Below are 5,211 nucleotides of genomic sequence, written 5' to 3'. Positions count from 1 at the left end.
AAAGTAAGCCACTACCAGGGGACTCGGGTGTTGCCAAAATAACAAACAAAACAGCTAGGGAACAAAGGACAGCTTAACTACCTGACTAAATCGTAACTAGTACAAAACAAAAGACTGCCTACCTAACTACACTAACAATGACCAGTGTCAAAATACATAGGTGGCAAACACCCCTTACCTAGTGTGCTTAACAATGTTCTTCCTACGTGATGGCTATGTACAGAGGCCTCTGTCTTTCCTGTCCCAAGGCAGCAGCATACACATAGCAGGTTTAACTGTATAACAATTTCAGTAGCTTCTGGTTAGCTCTGGGCATATAGCTGTATACAGGTGAAATGTTGGTGAGAGAGTGAGCTGAGGTGGAACCCAGCCTTTTATAGGCAGCAGATGGTGGTGATTGGATGAAGGCGGGGCCAGGTAACAGTTTGATGGACAGCTGATGGGTTGGTGACTTCAGACCTGTAGTGAGTGACAGAGGGGAGAGATAGACAGGAGAAAACCACAGTAGCAACCATAGTGGAACGTAACACGCCCACCAACAAGAACGAACTTACACTAAGTTTGTTCTTACCTTAGTTATATATATACAAATAAACTTACCAAACAAAACAAAAACGTACACTTATGCACGCGACAACGCATCGGCCAGAACATTCTCTACGCCCTTCTTATGCTTAATTTCTAGGTTATAGTTTTGGATAATGAGGGCCCACCTCATTAACCGCTGGTTCTGATTATACATTCTGGCCAGGAAAACCAATGGGTTGTGGTCAGTGTATATAACCACCGGTATAGAGCTGGACCCAACATACACTTCAAAGTGCTGCAATGCCAACAATAAGGCCAGCGCTTCCTTCTCGATGGTGGAATAATTCAACTGCGGCTTAGTAAACTTACGAGAGAAGAAACAGACGGGATGATCAATTCCATCAGCACTTTCTTGAAGCAATACAGCCCCAGCCCCCAAGGCACTTGCATCTACCTCTATTTTGAAGGGTAGGGCAAAGTCTGGGGCAGCGAGAACAGGAGCACTGCATAGTAACGCTTTGGCCGTTTCAAAGGCATGCTGACACTCCGAGGACCAGACAAACTGTCTAGTAGCACTAAGCAAGCTGGTTAAAGGAGCCATAACCGAGGAAAAGTTACGACAGAAGGATCTATAGTAGCCTGACATTCCAACGAATCGGCGTAACTCACGCTTGTTGGTTGGGGCCGGGTAATCGATAATAGCCATTACCTTTGCATGCACAGGACGCACTTTTCCCAAGCCAACCTCCTTACCCAGATAAGTAACCGTGGCTTTTCCAAATTCACATTTGGCCAGATTCACAGTTAACGTAGCTTCTCTCAACCTGTCAAACACCATCCTCAGGATGTGGATGTGTTCTGACCAGGTGTCTGTATAGATGACCAAGTCATCCAAGTAAGCATTACAGTGGGGAATACCAGATAACACAGTGTTAACTAACCTCTGAAAAGTGGCTGGAGCATTTCGCATGCCAAAAGCTAACACATCATACTGCAGGAAATCGTCGGGAGTGACAAACGCAGATATCTCTGAGGCACGGGCTGTTAGGGGGACTTGCCAATAACCTTTCAGCAGATCAAGCTTGCTCACAAACTGAGCTGAGCCAACATTATCAATACAGTCCTCCATCCGTGGGAGAGGATAGGAGTCTGGTACTGTGACTGCATTGACCTTGCGAAAGTCAGTGCAGAACCTAGGAGTACCATCAGATTTTGGCACCAATAAGCAAGGTGAACTCCACGGACTGGAACTCTGTCTTGCTAGACCATTACTTAACAGATACTGTACTTCCTTCTTCATGGCTGCCCGCTTGGTGGCGTTGACACGGTACGGATGCTGTCGAATGGGTGTAGGATTACTCACAACTATGTCATGCTCTATCACTGAGGTGCGAGTAGGGGTGTCATTAAAGAGCATCGAATACTCTGTAATTAACTGAGTAACATCCGCACGTTGTTCTACAGGCAAGTGGGCAAGATGGGAAGACAGGTCTGCCAATATTTCTGAATTAGCCAGCCTGGCACACTGCTGAGGTGCATATCTAAGCTTAAGACCATCATCATCTGGAGCAGTGTTAAACACAGTGGAAACTGAAGCTACAGCTGAAACAAGTGGAACACCACTCTCAGATGGATCTGGAGTTCTGGCATGGTACAACTTGAGCATGTTGATGTGACAAACACGGGTGCTGCGCCTGCGTTCAGGAGTAGAGATAACATAATCGGTGTCACTCAACTTCTCCACCACCGAGTAGGGACCTGAGAAGCGAGCGGACAATGCAGAACCTGGAATAGGCAGTAAGACCAACACTTGATCTCCAACACAAAAGGATCGTGCAACAGCACTCCTATCATAGCGCTTCTTCATAGTACTCTGGGTGGTGGCAAGTGCTTCTTTAGCTAGAGAGCAAGCCCTACGTAAGCGCTCCCTAAACTGGCTCACATATTTCAACATGTTCGTAGCCTTAGTGAATTTGTCAGGAGACAGGATTTGCTCTTTCAGAACTTGAAGTGGACCTCGCACTGTGTGACCAAAAACCAGCTCTGAGGGGCTGAAGCCCAGTGACTCCTGAACAGCCTCTCGTAGTGCCAGCAAGGCAAAAGGCACACCCTCATCCCAAGCACTACCCACTTCCAAACAATATTTCCTCAGTACTGACTTTAATGTCTGATGCCAACGTTCTAGTGCCCCTTGTGACTCAGGGTGGTAAGCGGAAGAGACTCTGTGCTCAATTCCGAGAGACCCTAGAACTTGTTTGAACACACGGGACAGGAAATTAGTACCTTGGTCACTCTGGACCACTTTGGGAAAACCAAAAGTAGAGAAAAACTTCGTCATGGCCTTAACAACTGCTTTCGCAGTAATAGTGCGAAGAGGAATAGCCTCGGGAAATCGGGTGGCCGTACACATTAGAGTCAGGAGATACTGATTTCCACTACGGGACTTGGGTAGTGGTCCAACACAATCCACTATGACGTGACTGAAAGGTTCGCCCATTACTGGGATAGGACAGAGAGGAGCTGCGGGGATGGTTTGGTTAGGTTTACCTGTTATCTGACAGACATGACAGGTTTTACAAAACTGGGCAACAGAGGTCCTCAACTTAGGCCAGAAGAAATGTTTCAACACCTTGTTGTAGGTCTTAGTGATTCCTAAGTGACCAGACCAAGGGGTCTCGTGTGCCAGTGACAGCACTTGGTGGCGAAAGGGGGTAGGCACAACCACCTGAGTCACCACACCCCAATCCACGCCGGCTGCAGCAGGCAACGACCACCTCCTCATTAGCAAGTCATCTTCAACAAAGTAAGCTATTGGCTTACCCTTGGCAGCCACAGGAGAAATAGCCAAGTTGAAGCAATGGTCTAGAGAGGGATCGGTTTTCTGTGCAGCAATTATCTGTTTACGAGAAACTGGAAGCTTAATGGACGGCATATGTACTGACTTCTCAAATTTTGCCTTTGCCTGACCAGTTGGACCTTGGGAAAGAACATCAGTAGAAAGCGGAGTGGCCAAGATGGAGTCTGACAAGTCAACAGGCTCACCCCACTTGTGTTTCTGTGCACGTGTAAGCACACAGGCAGGGAAGATAACTGGACCGGTTTCTGAGCCACATGGCATAGCCTGGGCCTCAGGGTGTTCAGTAACCTCTAACACTGGACATACCTTGTCACCAGCAATGTCGTTGCCCATTATTAGGTCTATACCAGGAACAGGCAACGCAGGGCGCACAGCTACTTTAAAACAGCCAGAAACCAGTTTTGTGTCAAGGAGCACATGGTGTAGTGGAACCTTAATGAAACTCATATCAATTCCCTGAGCGATACTGTATGATCCAGAAAACGATGCATCTGACAGAGGCAACACATCGGTCAACAGGAATGACTGGTCTGCCCCAGTGTCTCTCAAAACACGAATTGACTTTCTAGTGCTGGATTCTCCAACCAAAGACACTATGCCCTCAAAGGTGAACGGCTTGAAACCATCACTGTAAGTACGAACAGGGCTGTTGGGCGCCTGCTGCTCAGGAACTGTCCTGACAAAACCCATAGCTTTTGGATTAGCAGGTCTGGGGGAACCACCATTCTTCCTTTTCAACTGAAAACAATCCTTCGCAACATGACCCTTAGCGTGGCAATAGTAACATTCTCGCTCCTCCCTAGTGCGCACAGGAGAGGTGCGGTTATCTGGGCGTGCACCAGACACAGAAGGACCCTTACCACGAGGTGTCCCAAACACATCCTTATGGGTTAACATGTACTCGTCAGCGAACACCGCTGCTTCAGCAATCAGAGAGACCTTCTTTTCGTTAAGATGGACAACACACCGTTCCGGAACACATTTCTTGAACTCCTCTAGCAGGACTAACTCTCTGATTGCTGCAAAATCACTAACGTTGCAAGCAGCACACCATTTATCGAACAGGACTCCCTTCTCCCTGGCAAACTCTACAAAAGTATCAGTGGAACTTTTCCTAAAGCCCGGACGGCTTCTAAACTTTTGCCTATATGCCTCAGGCACCAGTTCGTAGGCACGGAGAACAGCAGTCTTACATATCTCGTAATCGAGGCTGTCGGCAAGAGGCAAGGATGCCATTACATGTTGTGCTCTACCGGTTAGTTTACACTGCAGTAAGGTGGTCCAATTCTGCTTTGGCCAATTTAGAACGCCAGCAAGACGCTCAAAAGTCGTGAAAAATTCATCTACCTCTGACTCCCGAAAGGGAGGGAGTTCAATGTGTTTGAACAAATTGGATTTACCTGGTGGTGCTGTAGAGATAGTGGAGGTGGGTGTACCGCTACTGGCAGTAGAGGCCGGTGCTGCCTCAATTGGAGAAAGAACAGGAGCAGGGGAGATCGCTGCCACAGTTTGTAACTGGCCAGACTCTAGGTCCATTTTACGCAGCCTAACGGCCGTCTCCAACTGGAATTCCAGCTCGAGCCTGCGCATTGCGAGCTGTTGCTCGTGCTCAGCTCTCTGAGACCTTTCTGCAGCTTCACGGGTTTCTCCTTCCCTTCTATCCTCCCGCTCCCTGTTCATGCGGGCCAGACGCATCTTTAGCCTCGCACTATCCAATGACCCTGTTGAGGTCGGTGTAAATGCCATGGGGTCCCCCTTCGGCAAGGCAGCTGGTGACCCCCCCGTCTCCACAGTTTCAGGGAGGGCTGCACCACCTGGCCCTGCCT

This window comes from Gymnoscopelus braueri (assembly GCF_963280865.1).
Source record: "Gymnoscopelus braueri genome assembly, chromosome: 14".
In the NCBI taxonomy this organism is placed as follows: Eukaryota; Metazoa; Chordata; class Actinopteri; order Myctophiformes; family Myctophidae; genus Gymnoscopelus; species Gymnoscopelus braueri.
This window is presented reverse-complemented; position numbering follows the sequence as displayed.